We start from the raw sequence: 15,882 nt of genomic DNA on the forward strand, positions 1-15,882 counted from the left end.
AACAATTGCGCAACGAGAATGCGGTCTTACGACAGGCTTTGGCCCTCCGCAGTGGCGATGTTCCGACTATCTCCGCCTCAACGCCTCGCTTCTCTGGTGAACCAACTAAACTGCGTGAATTCCTGGATGCATTAACGGTTTACTTCGCCTTCAGACCTAGCCAATTCTCTCATGACAGGACAAAGGTGGGATATCTTATTAGTGCATTATCCGGTCCTGCCTTGGCCTGGGCAACCCCGATGGTGTCATCCAACGATCCAGTATTGTCGGACTATTCTGCCTTCGTGACCCGCTTCAAACAAATGTTTAGTCGCCCAGGATTGGAAGCCTCGGCAGAGGAAGCATTATGTGATATCCAGCAAGGTTCCCAGGATGTCCTCCGATATATTACACGTTTCCGTCAATTAGCGGCAGAGACCACTTGGGTGGAGCGTACCCTGGTAACTTTGTTTCGCAGAGGACTTAAGGAAGAAATTAAGGATGAATTAGTACATTCCACCAGAGTTGAAGATCTTCGTGGCCTCATGGATCAAGCACTTTCCATCGAGTATCGTCTCCAAGAACGACGAATGGAGAAGAGAAGGAGTAGAGGAGCGTCTCAGCCAAGCTCTTCCCGATGTATCCACCTCATCCTGAGGAATCTCGTCCTCCTGCTAAAGATATAGAAGGGGAACCCATGCAAGTGGATACTGCTCGAGGGCCACTCTCTGCTAGTGAGAAGGAAGACAGACGGAAGAAGGGATTGTGCCTCTACTGTGGTTCTGCTGGTCACATGCTTCGTACATGTCCTGTACGTCCACCTAGACCCTTGGGAAACGCCACCTCCCGTCCTCTGTAAGAAGGGAGGGGACGGGATCATCGGCCATACCTTCTATCAGCTCATTCAACGACAATACAACTTACTTGTTCGTGTTACCAGTCATATTACAACTACCTGATGGCCGCCAAGAAAGAACTATGGCATTATTGGATTGTGGTGCTAGTGGTATATACATGGATAAGACATGGGCCACTAATCTGCAAATTCCCACTCAACCCAAAGACATTCCTGAACAAGTACACACCGTGGATGGTTCTTTAATATCCTCAGGTCCAGTCGATACTACGACCTTGATGTTAAATTTACAGTTTGGTAATCATCAAGAACACCTCTCTTTTGATCTCATTTCATCTCCCAACCATACCATTATTCTCGGAATTCCATGGTTTACTAGACATAACCCATATGTGAACTGGGTAACCCGGACAATTTCTTTATCCTCACAGTTTTGTCAAGAAAATTGCTTTGCTTCCGATAAATATTGGTCACCAAACAGATTAACATCTATGAAGAGTACTACGGAGTATTCCATCAACACTGTCCAAGGGGTTCCTGAACATTATTTAGAGTTCCAAGACGTGTTTCAAAAACCATCCAGACCTGTATTACCTCCACATCGAGAGTACGATTGTGCTATTCCTTTGGAACCTGGAACAGTCGTTCCCTTTGGGAGGATGTATTCTCTCACGGAACCTGAAAAGGAAGTTCTTAAGGAGTATCTGGAGGAAAATGTACAGGGTGGTCTCATTGTTCCATCATCTTCTCCAGCAGGGGCTCCTCTCTTTTTTGTACCTAAGAAGACCAAAGATCTTCGTCCTTGCATAGACTTTCGAGGCCTAAACAAGATAACTATAAAGGATCGTTATCCTTTGCCCCTCATTAAGGATATTTTAGAGGCAGTCAGAGGGGCTCAACGTTTTACCAAGTTGGATCTTCGGGGAGCTTACCACCTTTTACGTATAAAAGAAGGAGACGAGTGGAAAACAGCATTCAGGACACCGTTCGGTCATTTTGAATATAAAGTCATGCCCTTTGGTCTTACGAACGCTCCTGCTATATTTCAAAGGTTTATGGACTCAATATTTTCCGATCTCTTGAACCAGACACTCGTAATCTACTTGGACGACATCCTTATTTTTTCCAGACACCCCGAACTCCATTCTTCTCATGTGAAACAAGTCCTTCACAGACTCCGAGCACATCAACTATTCTGTAAACCCGAAAAGTGTGAGTTCGATAAGACGGAAGTCAAATATCTGGGTTATCATTTAAGTTCCACCGGCATAGCTATGGACTTAGAAAAGGTACAAGCAATTCTAGAGTGGCCTTCTCCCTCTTCTATCAAAGAAACACAATGTTTCCTAGGATTAGCAAATTTTTACCGACAGTTCATTCAAGACTTTGCTAAACAGACCAGCCATATAACCCATACCTTAAAGAAGGAAAATCTAAAACAGGGGTTTGTCTGGACCAAGGCGGCTGAAACAGCTTTTCAAGAATTAAAGAAGGCATTCACTCAAGCTCCCATCTTGAGACATCCAGATACCAATAAACAGTTTATCGTAGTTACCGATGCTTCCGAAAAAGCTATTGGAGCAGTCTTGCTTCAACTTCAAGAAGATGATGGTCTTGAACATCCTGTTTTCTATTTGTCCCATATTCTCTCTTCAGCTGAACAACATTACTCTGTACTAGAAAGAGAGTTGTTAGCTCTGAAGACAGCCTGCATCGAATGGAGACAGTTTCTGATGGGATCCAAGGAGCCTTTCGAGGCGAGAACAGATCACCGTAATCTGCAATGTCTACGTAATTTTGTATGCCAAAATAGTCGCCAGGCGCGTTGGGCCTTTTTCTTTAGTCAGTATGACTTTTACATCACCTATATTCCTGGATCTCAAAACATTCTGGCTGATGCTCTGTCTCGACGCTATCCAGATTGTACTCCTTCCCCATCTCAGTTTCTACTGGAGCCTAGTAAGATCATTGGAGTTGCTCAATCTTTTCTGGATGAGGTACAACTGGAGTATTCCAGCCTGTCTAATAGCGAAATAGAGAAATTAAGAACCTTTTTATGCAAGAAAGAAGGATTCTTTTTTCATCAGAAGCTGTTATTCCTCCCTACTAACAGAGTGCGAGACAAAGCATTACAGATGTGCCATGATTCACCGGTTGCTGGACATAGAGGTATTAAGGCCACACAAGAACTTCTTTCGCAATCTTTCTGGTGGCCTACCTGGAAATCAGATGTCGAAAGATATGTTCAGGCTTGTCCCATATGTGCCCAAGTCAAGATTCCCCGTAGCAGACCTGCAGGATTACTACAGCCTTTGCCAGTTCCACCAACGCCATGGCATACTATTTCCACTGACTTTATGTGTTCACTTCCGCCATCAGCTGGAAACCAGGTTATCATGGTCACTGTTGATTCTTTCACTAAGATGGCCCACTTTACTGCTCTAAAGAAATTACCAACATCCCAAGAATTGAGCCAGATATTTATCGACCATATTTTCCGTCTCCATGGACTTCCACATACCATTGTGTCTGACAGGGGTCCCCAGTATATTTCCCGGTTTTGGAAACATTTTTGCAAGACACTGAATATCAATACTGCACTATCATCCGGTTTCCATCCTCAGACCAATGGACAAACTGAGCGTTTGAATCAAGGACTAGAACAATACCTTTGTTGTTTTTGTAATTCCACCCAAAGCAACTGGAACACTTATCTTCCTATTGCTGAATATTCCTACAACAATTCTGTCCATAGTGCCTCCAAGGTCACTCCCTTTTTCTGTTCCTATGGCTATCATCCGACCTCTTTTCCTACTGCTCCTCAATCTACCTCTCCTCTGCCTGCCATTACATCTTTTTCCAAACGTCTCCTGCAACTCCATAAGCTAATTAGATCTAATTTATTGCACACTAAGAGATATATGAAGAAGATCGCTGATAAGAAACGTGGACCCACTCCTGATTATCACCCTCAGGATAAAGTCTGGCTTTCTTCCAAATTCTTGCCCTCTCGCCTTTCTCTGAATAAGTTCACGCCTCGCTATTATGGGCCTTTTCGTATTCTTCAGTTGCTCAATCCTGTCACTGTTCGTCTTCGCTTGCCTCATACTTGGAAAATTCATCCGGTCTTTCATGTATCCCAACTCAAACCTTATGTCCCTGATCCTTTCTCTCGTCAGTTTCCTTGTCCTCCTCCTGTGTTGGTGAATGATGTCCCTGAATATGAGGTTCAAGAAATTTGTGACTCTCGCCTTTTTCACCGGCGTCTTCAGTATTTGATTCACTGGAAGGGTTATCCTCTTAGTGAATGCTCTTGGGAAGATGCTTCTTCTGTTCACGCCCCTCTTTTGATTTCTCGTTTTCATCGTTTGTTTCCCTTCAAACCTAGACCTTCGGGGGGGGGACCTACTGTTGCGCCGCGTGGTGCGGCGCAAGCCGAGCATTCGGCTCGCGCCGCGCAGCGCGTTCTCAGGACGCGGCGCGCCCTGAGTCTTCTTTGTACTGCGCGAGGCCCCAGATATTATTTTGGGCCTCGCTCTGCCTTCTGTTGTGTCCCTGTTCTCCCCTGACCCCTCCTTACCTGTTTCTTTTTCTTTCTTCTTCTTCTTTTTCTTCTTTACTTTTTCGAGGCATTTTCTGTCATTTCTTTATGTCTTTCCCCCTTCCCATGTTACCTTTTTCTTCCCAGCATTCCTTGGTCCCTATTTTCTATGGTTCCTGTTCTATTCTATCCTATGTACTTTTTCCCTATCTAAAATGGTGTCTTTTTACTTCCTGTTGGTCACTTCCTGTTTCTTGGTATATAAGGGCTCTGTTTTCTCCCTTTCCTTGCGCTGCATCACTTTCTGCTCAGATTGTGTCTTCGCTCCTGATTCTTAGCCTTCGGTTCTGAATCTTTTCAATTTTGCATTTACCTGCATTTTGTTCCTGTTTGATTCCTGGTTTTGTTTTCGTTTCAGGAATCCATTTTTTTGAGGTTTTTTCCCCTTTATTGGGGTTTTTTCCCTCTGGCACTAATTCTAAAGGGCACGGTCTGTTCTTGGCGTTTCCACTGCCTGCAGCACCGTGGCTACTAGAAAGAGTCGCCCTTTTCTGGGCCAAAGCCGAACCCTCAAGACCTACGCCACTAGATCTGCGGTTTCCAGGCGCCAGCAGCACGTGAGTCGTGACACTTCCCCTATGGTGACTATCATCATGACCTCATTAGGAGAATTTGGGTTCAAAACAATTCCCAAATCTGCCTGATGCCTCCACCACAACAAGTTGTTTCCTCTCTTGGCCATATATGTTTTCCCTACTGTCTTTCTTCCTTTGAAGGTTTTCTCCATCACAATGTAGCCTGTTAGGTCTATCTTCACTTCCACACATTTTTCTGGACTGTCAGGAGGAAGTAACATAGGGGGTCATTCTGACCCTGGCGGTCACCGACCGCCAGGGCCAACGACCGCGGAAGCACCGCCAACAGGCTGGCGGTGCTTCCATGGGCATTCTGCTGGTTTCCCGCTGCCCCAGGGAATCCTCCATGGCGGCGCTGCTTGCAGCGCCGCCATGGGGATTCCGACCCCCTTACCGCCATCCTGTTCCTGGCGGTTTTCACCGCCAGGAACAGGATGGCGGTAACGGGTGTCGTGGGGCCCCTGGGGGCCCCAGCAGTGCCCATGCCAATGGCATGGGCACTGCAGGGGCCCCCTAACAGGGCCCCACAATGATTTTCAGTGTCTGCCAAGCAGACACTGAAAATCGCAACGGGTGCAACTGCACCCGTCGCACCCCTTCCACTCCGCCGGCTCCATTCGGAGCCGGCATCCTCATGGAAGTGGGTTTCCCGCTGGGCGGGCGGCCTTCTGGCAGTCGCCCGCCAGCCCAGCGGGAAACTCAGAATGACCGCCGCGGTCTTTTGACGGTCTTCTGGCGGTTCCCGCCAGGCCGGCGGCATCCGCCGCCGGCGGGGGTCAGAATGACCCCCATAATGTCACTCTTCCCATAAACAGCACCCCAAATCTTGTCTCCCACCATTGTGAATGAGGATTCAGAATCCCCCCAAACTGTGAGCATTTTCACCTCAAATTTCAACTTCACACTCAGCCATCGTTATACGATCACTGTCAACTGAGTCATGCACTTGCTTGACATCTGTGGAGGAAGACATCACATGCAAAATTACATTCTGACTCTCTTCAGGCACATCCAGCACCTCATGCACTTTTGTAGTCTTGCAAACTCGGGTGAAGTGCCCCTTATTCCCGCAGTTGTGACACAGCATTCTAGGCATTACAATTAGGACTGTTTGACAAATGAGACAAGCTGCAATATTTAAAGCATTTGAATTTAGAGTCCTTCCCTGCATTGGAACTCATATTGCTAGATCCAGCACATTCACCAACCACAGTTTTCTGAGGAATGTTCCTTTGGTTGTTATCAGGTACCCTGTCAGGAACCCTAGACACTCTGGCCCTCATTCTGACCTTGGCGGGCGGCGGAGGCCGCCCACCAAAGTCCCGCCGTCAGCTTACCGTTCCGCGGTCGAAAGACCGCGGCGGTAATTCTGACTTTCCCGCTGGGCTGGCGGGCGGTCGCCTTCAGGCCGCCCGCCAGCCCAGCGGGAAAGAGGCTTCCACGATGAAGCCGGCTCGGAATCGAGCCGGCGGAGTGGAAGCTGTGCGACGGGTGCAGTTGCACCCGTCGCGTATTTCACTGTCTGCGCAGCAGACAGTGAAATACATTTAGGGGCCCTCTTACGGGGGCCCCTGCAATGCCCATGCCAGTCGGACCGCCGGGATCTGGATGGCGGTAGGGGGGGTCGGAATCCCCTCGGCGGCGCAGCAAGCTGCGCCGCCGTGGAGGATTCAATGGGGCGGCGGTACACTGGCGGGAGCCCGCCAGTGGTGCCGGTCCGACCGCGGCTTTACCGCCGCGGTCGGAATCCCCATTGGAGCACCGCCGGCCTGTCGGCGGTGCTCCCGCGGTCCTCCGCCCTGGCGGTCTTTGACCGCCAGGGTCAGAATGACCGCCTCTGTCTAGTGTTCCCTCACATTTTCTTAACCCACCTGGAACCATTTCCCAGGCTCTCCACTATTTTGATCTCTAGTTTGAGTGAGGAATTAGTCGCTAACAGCTTCTCTCGCACTCTCGGGTCACTTGTGCACCACACCAATTGATTCCTGATGAGGGAAGCTGACAACTTATCAAATTTGCATGTTCGCACAAGGTTCTTCAGACAAGCCATGGACTTCGCTACCTGTTCTTCTTTCTCCTGTGCCCTCATAAAAACATATGCCTTTCCACATTAATACGTGACCAAAAATGTTTTTCCAACATAATGACAGACATTTCAAAAACATGCCTTGGTTCACCGTCAATGGAGTCAAAAAGGTTTTCCACCGCTTTCACAGTAAAAGGGGGTCTCTGGATTCTGATAGGAACTCTGGGTGTTGGGACGTTTGCCACAGCCATCTCATGTTACCTGCACAAATAACATAACACAACAAACTAAAGTAATTAGCTAACTCAATGAATCAAAATAACTAGCCAAATGGACAAACTAGTACAACAAACAAAAATAATGAAATCACACCTTCACTGTCTGTATGAAGCTGTCCCACAATGTGTCTCAAATTCACCACAAATGCAACTTATGCTTCTTCCAGTTTGTAATAGCCAGATTCACTGATGTTCATGTTTGCCGGGCAGTCACCTCAAACTGCTTGTATTGTCACACATGCACTATAATTAATGCAGGTAGTGTCAGCTATATTCACTTCCTTCTTCCTACCTGTAGTAGTTTGATCCACTAATATTTGCCGGGCAGTCACCTCAAACTGTTATACCTCGTAATTGCTCTTTTATTAGTGTAAATAACGTCAGCAACATTCATTTTCTAATCGCTGCCATCCCAGCGATCATCGCATTTCAAATTGTCAGTGTCATTGGAGCTTGCAAGCTCTATCTAGTTGACTTCCCAGCAAGCAATGTGGCACTTATCCCTGTTCCAAAGCGCAATGCCTCCTCGAATTCTCCGTTGCCTCAGCAGTGCGAGGAGCATGTGTGTGTTCAGCTGCAGTTTAGTGAACACCAACAATGCTGCTCAGCTCTGATGCAGACTCCCACGTGCTTAACAAGCTTGTGGTGAGTGTCCACAGTGATTATAGGCTCCCTCCTTCGCACGTGCCAGGCGATCCACTTTAAAAGACTCCCCATGTCCGCATCACTGTAGCCCTTGTGCTGCCTTAGCCCACAGCCAAATATCGATAATGGTAATAACTAGTACCTGGCTAAAACATGGAAAAGTCTCACTAAAATTGCTGCGCAGGTCACTTACATGGATTGGATGGCCTGTACTTGTACAACGAGTTGTAATGCTGAGTAATGCTGGGATGAATCTTCATGTGGTGACTTGAGAAGGATGTTGATGGGAAGTTCATTGCCCCTCACAGGCCTAGTAATTGCAAATGTTAAGTTAATACAATGGGCAGTTAACTTTCAAGATCGTAATTCCACCAAGAGCAGACACAACCTACTTTCTTCTTCTCCCAACAGCTGGCCACTAGTTATCCTAATATTCCACCAGTTACTATGGGACTGGAGCATTGCTGATGAAACACCAGGTCAGTGGTATTCTAAGAGCAAGGCCCCAACAATGTAAAACAACTTGCTTGCCCTTTAGGTCATATATGAAAATATATCGGATGTTAGACCTGACAGCCTTAGGGTGGTCACCCCTAAATTTTTGGCTGCCTCCCTCCACTTTTTGGACACTGTTTTTGCTGGTTTTTAGACTCCGCGCACTTTACCACTGCTAACCAGTGCTAAAGTGCATATGCTTTCTCCCTTTAAACATGGTAACATTGGATCATACCCAAATGGACTATTTAATTTACTTATAGGTCCCTAGTAGTGTGCACTATGTGTGTCTATGGCCTGTAGATTAAATGCTATTAGTGGGCCTGCAGCACTGATTGTGCCACCCACTTAAGTAGCCCCTAAACCTTGTCTCAGGCTTGCCATTGCAAGGCCTGTGTGTGCATTTTCACTCCCAATTTGACTTGGCATTTAAAAGTACTTGTCAAGCCTAACACTCACCTTTTTCTACATATAAGGCACCCCTAAAGGATGCCCTAGGTAACCCATAAGGCAAAAGGCAGGACATGTACCTATGTAGTTTACATGTCCTGGTAGTGTAAAACTCCTAAATTTGTTTTTACACTACTGTGAAGCCTGCTCCCTTCATAGGCTAACATTGGGGCTGCCCTCACGTATTGTTTGAGTGGTAGCTGCTGATCTGAAAGGAGTAGGAAGGGCATATTTAGTATGGCCAGAATGGTGATATAAAATCCTGCTGACTTGTGAAGTTGGATTTAATATTACTATTTTAGAAATGCCACTTTTAGAAAGTGAGCATTTCTCTGCACTTAAATCTTTCTGTGCCTTACAATCCACGTCTGGCTGGGTTTAGTTGACAGTTCCTTGTGCATTCACTCAGACACACCCGAAACACAGGATACTCAGCCTCACTTGCATACATCTGCATTTTGAATGGGTCTTCCTGGGCTGGGAGGGTGGAGGGCCTGCTCTCACACAAAGGACTACTGGGACCCTGGCAGACAGGATTGAACTGAAAGGGGACCTGGTGCACTTCTAAGCCACTCTTTGAAGTCTCCCCCACTTCAAAGGCACATTTGGGTATTTAAACAGGGCCTCTGCCCCTCCCAACTCATACACTTCCTGGAAAAGATAACTGAAACCAGAACCTGCATCCTGCCAAGAAGAACTGCCCGGCTGCCAAAAGGACTCACCTGACTGCTTTCTGTGAAGGACTGCTGCCTTGCTGTTGGCCTGCTGCCTTGCTACGCTTTGGCTGTGGTGAAGAAGTGCTCTCCAAGGGCTTGGATAGAGCTTGCCTCTTGTTCCTGGAAGTCTCAGGACCAAAAAGACTTCTCTCTTAAAACTGGAATTCTTGTGCGGTGAAAATTCGACGCAAAGCTTCCTAAAACCGACGCACAGCCTGTCCCGCAGAGAGAAATTCACCACACACCAAACCAGAACGACACAGCGCGACTTCACAAGGAGAAGATCGACGCAGCGCCTGCGTTGTGACCGGAACTTTAACGCACGGCCCACCAGATCGACGCACAACCAACCTGGGGCGACGTAGCCCGACTTCCAGAGGGGAAATCGATGCAGCGCCTGCTGTGCAGCAGAAACGTCCACGCAACGCCCACCGGAATGACGCAGGACTTGTGACTTTGCTCCACAAGCCCATGATCCCACGCACAGACCCCGGGGCGTCTGAAAACCCCGCAACCCGAAGAGGATCCACGACCGAACGCCGGAAATCGACACACAGCCATCCCTGCGTGGAAACTAAATGACGCATCACTGTGTGCGGCCAGAGAAATCGGCGAACACCCCTTTGTTTCCGCGCTTCTCCTCCTCTGCGTCCCTTTGCAGAGATTTTTCACACGAACTAGGTACTTTGTGCTTGAAAGAGACTTTGTTTGCTTTAAAAAGACATAAGACACTTTATATCACTTTTAAGTGATATCTCTACATTTACTTATTGCATCTTTGATAATTTTGACCTGCAAATATCCAGATAAACATTATATATTTTTCAAAACACTGTGTGGTGTATTTTTATGGTGCTATATTGTGCTATTGTATGATTTGTTGCACAAATACTTTATACATTGCCTTTTAAGTTAAGCCTGACTGCTCAGTGCCAAGCTACCAGAGGGTGGGCACAGAATAATTTAGATTGTGTGTGACTCACTCTGACTAGAGTGAGGGTCCTTGCTTGGACAGGGGGTAACCTGACTGCCAACCAAAGACCCATTTCTAACATCGGACTAGTATCAAAGGCCTTTTAACCCCTTGGGTGCCTTGGACGAACTGGTCTCGTCCTTGGTCACAATTGGCGTGTGCCGAGGACGAGACTAGCTTGACCTGGCCCACGGTAGGAGCACTAGCGCTCTCCCATGGGCCTCCCACCCCACTCCTCAGGGCAGGGATGGAAGGGTAATCGCTTCCCCTTCCACTCTGACACCCTTCCGACCCCTACCATTGATGTCTGATGACGTCAGAGAGCTATCTGAACTCATCGGAGGTCACCCCCAGAACTTCCTGCTTAATCGGAAGAGAAAAGCTTTTGTTTCTCTTCCGATTGGGGGGGTGGGTGAGATCAGAGAGGCATGAAAGGAAAGGCTTTTCCTTTCCATTCATTTCTTGCAGAGCATTTCTGCAGGTCTATAGCATAGCGATCACACTGCAGAAATGGCCACTAGACACCCGAGAGTTTGTTTATTTTTAGTAAACAAACAAGGGGAGAGGCCCCTTGGGCAAGGGTCAGTCCCCAAGGGGGGCATTTTTTAGAAGACCATTTCTGCCCTATTTTAATTAGATCAATCTGCCCTCAAGGGGGGCAGAAGCCACTAGACACCAGGGATATATATAGTTGTTTTTTGCAGGGGGAGCGGCCCCTTAGGCAAGGATTGCTCCCCAAGGGGGTCAAATTTATTTTAGGCCATTTCTGCCCCCTCTGGGGGCAAATTGGCCTATTTTTATTAGGTCAATGTGCCCCCAAGGGGGGGGGGGGCAGAAACCACTAAACACCAGGGATTTTGTTACGCCAATTCCAACAAGGGGAGCGACCCCTTAGGCAAGGGTTGCTCCCCAGGGGTGGGGAGGTGATTTATTAATGCCTTTTCTGCCCCCCTTGGGGGCAGATCGGCCTATTTTGATTAGTCCTTTTCTGCCCCCATGGGGGGCAGAAACCACTAGGCACCAGGGACCTTTTTTAAAAAACATTTTTTACAGATGGGAAGCGACCACTTAGGCAAGGATTGCTCCCCTGAGGGGCATTTTTATTTTAGGCCATTTTTTCCTACCTTGGGACAAATCGGCCTATTTTTATTAGGCCAAGCTGCTCCTAAGAGGGACAGAAACCAGTAGGCACAGGGATTATTTTTCTTTACTATTTTACATAAAGGGATTGGCCCCTTGGCAAGGGCTGTTCCCCATTGGGGCAAATAATTTTAGGCCAATTAGGCCCATCTGTCGCCAAGGGGGGCAGAAACCACTTAGGCACCAGGGATTGGTGTGTCTTTGTGTTTAGTTTGGGGGGGCAGCCCCTTGGGAATGGGGCGCTCCCCATGTTGGCACATTACTGTTGGCCATTTTATTTTTGTAAGGCCCATCTGCTCCCAGGGGGGCAGAAAGCCCACTAGACACCAGGGAAGAGTTTTTTATTTTTTAAAAAGAGGGGGCAAAGTTGTTTTGCCCACTGTTGGGCAGATGGGGCAATTTCCCCTGATCCACTTGGGGGGCGGGCAGAAGGCCTACTAGCTACTAGATGCCAGGGAATTAAAGAACAAAAAAAATAGTGGGGTGGTGGCTACCAACCAGTATGGACATGGTTATGCCCCCACCCCAACTGAAGAGGGTAACAGTCTTTCAGCTCCCCTCTGCACACTAAAAGATCTTATCCTAACAGCAAGCAAGAGGACATTTGATTATTTTGGGTTTTGATTTACATTTGGGCCATGAGAGCTTTGCTAACTCTCAAAATCGTCCCACTTGGAATGGTGTGGGCTGCACTTTTTGGACTTTGGGATGTTGCCATCTAGAAACATCTACGAGACCTAGACACATCTGAAAACTAAACATCTGGTTGAGTCCAGGGTCATGTGGTTCACATGCACCCCACACAATTTTTGTTTACCCACAATGCCCTGCAAACTTCCAACGTTGCTTGAAATCACACATTTTCCACACATTTTTGTGATGGAACCTTCTGGAATCTGCAGGAATCCGCAAAATTCCAACCACCCTGCATTGTCGCATCTATACCGATAAAATTTCTGCCCCACTTGTCAGCCTAAAACTGTTTTTTTCAAACTGCCCTCTTGGACTCGCTTTGGCTCCCCCTCAATTTCAACATGTTTTTGTCTCTTTCGTGTCATAGGCACAAGTGAGGCATCATTTTTATCAGGAGACTGAGGGGGATGGTGGGTGGTAGGAAATGTGTCCTGGTGCAGTGATCCCACAAGGAAATGTGGGGAAAATGTGATTTTTTTTGGCTAAATTTGAGGTTTGCTGAGGATTCTGGGTAAGAAAACACTGGGGAATTCATGCACGTCACACCTCCATTGACTCCCTTGGGTGTCTATTTTTCAGAAATGTCTATGTTTGGTAGGGTTCCCTAGATGGCTGCTGAGTCCAGGACCAAAAACACAGGTGCCCCCCCCCTGCAAAACAGGTAGTTTTGTAATTGATAATTTTGATGTGTCCACGTAGTGGTTTGGGGCATTTCCTGTTGCGGGCACTAGGTCTACCCACACAATTGAGGTACCATTTTTATTGGGAGATGTGGAGGAATGCTAAATAGAGGGAAGTTTGTGGCTCCCCTCAGATTCCAGAACTTTGCAGCACCGAAATGTGAGGAAAAAGTGTTTTTTTGCCATATGTTGAGATTTGCAAAGGATTCTGGGTAACAGAACCTGGTGAGAGCACCACAAGTTACCCCTTCCTGGGTTCCCCTAGGTGTCTAGTTTTCAGAAATGTCCAGGTTTGCAAGGTTTTCCTAGGTGCCAGACAAGCTAGAGGCCAAAATCTACAGCTAGGCACTTCGCAAAAAACAGGTCAGTTTTCAATGTAAAAATTTGATGTGTCCATGTTGCATTTTGGGGTGCTTCCTGTCGGGGGCACTTGGCCTACCAACACAAGTGATGTACCACTTTTATCGGGAGACTTGGGGGAATGCTGGGTGGAAGGAAGTTTGTGGCTCCTCTCAGATTCCAGAACTTTGCAGCACCGAAATGTGGAGGAAAAGTGTGTTTTCAGACAAAAGATGAGGTTTGCATAGGATTCTGGGTGCCAGAACCTGGTGAGAGCCTCACAAGTCACCCCATTCTGAATTTCCCTAGGTGTCTAGTTTTTAAAAATGTATAGGTTAGCTAGGTTTCCCTAGGTGCTGGCTGAGCCAGAAGTCAAAATCCACAGCTAGGCACTTTGCAAAAAACAGGTCACTTTTCTTTGGGAAAATGTGATGAGTCCACATTGTGTTTTGGGGCATTTCCTGTCACGGGCACTAGGCCTACCCACACAAGTGAGGTATCATTTTTATCGGGAGACTTGGGGGAACACAGAATAGAAGAACAAGTCTTAGGGTATTGCACCTTGGCTTTCTCTACATTTTTTTCCTTCCAAATGCAAGACAGTGTGTAGAAAAGAAGCCTATTTGAGAAATGCCCTGTAATTCACATGCCAGTATGGGGACCCCCAAATTCAGAGATGTGGAAATAACTACTGCTTCTCAACACCTTATTTTGTGCACATTTTGGAAAAACAAAGGTTTCCTTCATACCTGTTGTAGGAAGCTGGCTCTGTATATATTATATCAAAATGAGATGTAGGTCCATATTTATACTTTTTTTGCGCCACATTTGCATCATTTTTTTATGCAAAAGCAGCGTAAACTCACAAAGTACAATTATATTTTGTACGTTTTCGCTGCTTTTGCGTCAATAAATGACACAAATGCGGTGCTAAAAAAGTATAAACATGGTCCGTAGTGTGCACAGAGTCTAGGGGTTCCCCAGAGGCTTGACAGAGGCAGTAATTGATAATACTAATGCTCTATTTGTGGTAGTGTGGTCGAGCAGTTAGGCTTATCAGAGGGTAGTGTTAAGCATTTGTTGTACACACACAGAAAATTAGAGAAACACACACTCAATGACTTAACTCCAGACCAATAGGATTTTTATATGGAAACATATTATTTCTTAATTTATTTCTAGAACCACAAGATACAATTAGCAGGTACGTACAGTAAATGAAAGGTACTTTGCCTAGTTATGATCAGGACTTTGAATGGAATCAACAATGTACACAGTTTTTCTTAAAATGGCAAAAAGCTATTTTAAAAGTGGACACAGACCAATTTTCAACAGTTCCTGGGGGAAGAAAGTACTGTACAGTTTTGGAGGTAAGTAATCAACTTAAAGGTTCAGTCTCCGGGGCATAGGTAGCCCACCGTTGGGGGTTAAAGATAACCCCAAACTCCCAGCACCAGCAACACATGGCCGATTAGGTGCAGAATCAAACAGGAGCCAAAATAATGTGGACCCCTATGGAGACAGGGGGTACTCCGGTTCTGGTCTGCTTGCAGATAAGTACCCTCGTTGTCGGAGGGCAGACCAGTGGGGTTTCAAGGAGCACTGGGGGGCCCCAAGCATGCACCAAACACGCATCCTCAGCGGCACAGGGGCAGCCGGGTGCAGGGTGCAAACAGGGCATCGGGTTCCCAATGGAACTCTATGGCGGGACTCAGGGGGTCACTTAGGCGCTGCAGGCGTGACACAGGAAGGCTTCTCTGGCATACCACTGACTGGACAGGGAGGGGGGCTGCCTGCTGGTCACTGCTGCTCCGGTGGGCAGTTCCTCTCGAGTCTGGGGGCTGTGGGTGCAGTGCTTCTCCAGGTGTCAGAAATCTTCTTCCCGGGCAGTCACGGTCAAGGGGGTCCTCGGGATTCCCTCTGCAGGCATCGTTGTGGAGTGGTGGAGAGGTCAGCCAAGGGTGGACACTTGGTCGGAATCACCTGGGGGTCCTCTCTGAATAGCTGGGCCACCTGGACATGGGCCGTGGACGTTGGATGCAAAGTGGTTTTGGACTTACGCTTCTGGAGTGAGGTGGGAGTCTATTGGAAGGAGTTTCCTTTTCTTTTTGTTGGACAGGTCCCCTGTCCATAGGATTTTTTTGGTCCTCAGTGATGCAGGCAGTCCCCTGGAGACTTTTCAGGGGTCGCCGTTCCTGTAGAACACGTCGCTTTTCTTTTGCAGGGTCTTTGAAGCAGGAGACGGGCCGGTAGGGCTGGGGCCGAGTAAGTTGTTGTCTCCTTTTCTTCTCTGCGGGGTTTTCAGCTCAGCAGTCCTTCTTCTTTTCTTGAGGTCGTCAGGAATCTGGTGAGCTGGGTTCAGGGGCCCCTTAAATTCTAAATTTAGGGGCGAGTGAGGATCATGGGGAAGGCATCTCTACTAGCTGGAGTGCCCTG

The sequence above is a fragment of the Pleurodeles waltl genome, chromosome 3_1 (assembly GCF_031143425.1).
Source record: "Pleurodeles waltl isolate 20211129_DDA chromosome 3_1, aPleWal1.hap1.20221129, whole genome shotgun sequence".
Lineage (NCBI taxonomy): Eukaryota > Metazoa > Chordata > Amphibia > Caudata > Salamandridae > Pleurodeles > Pleurodeles waltl.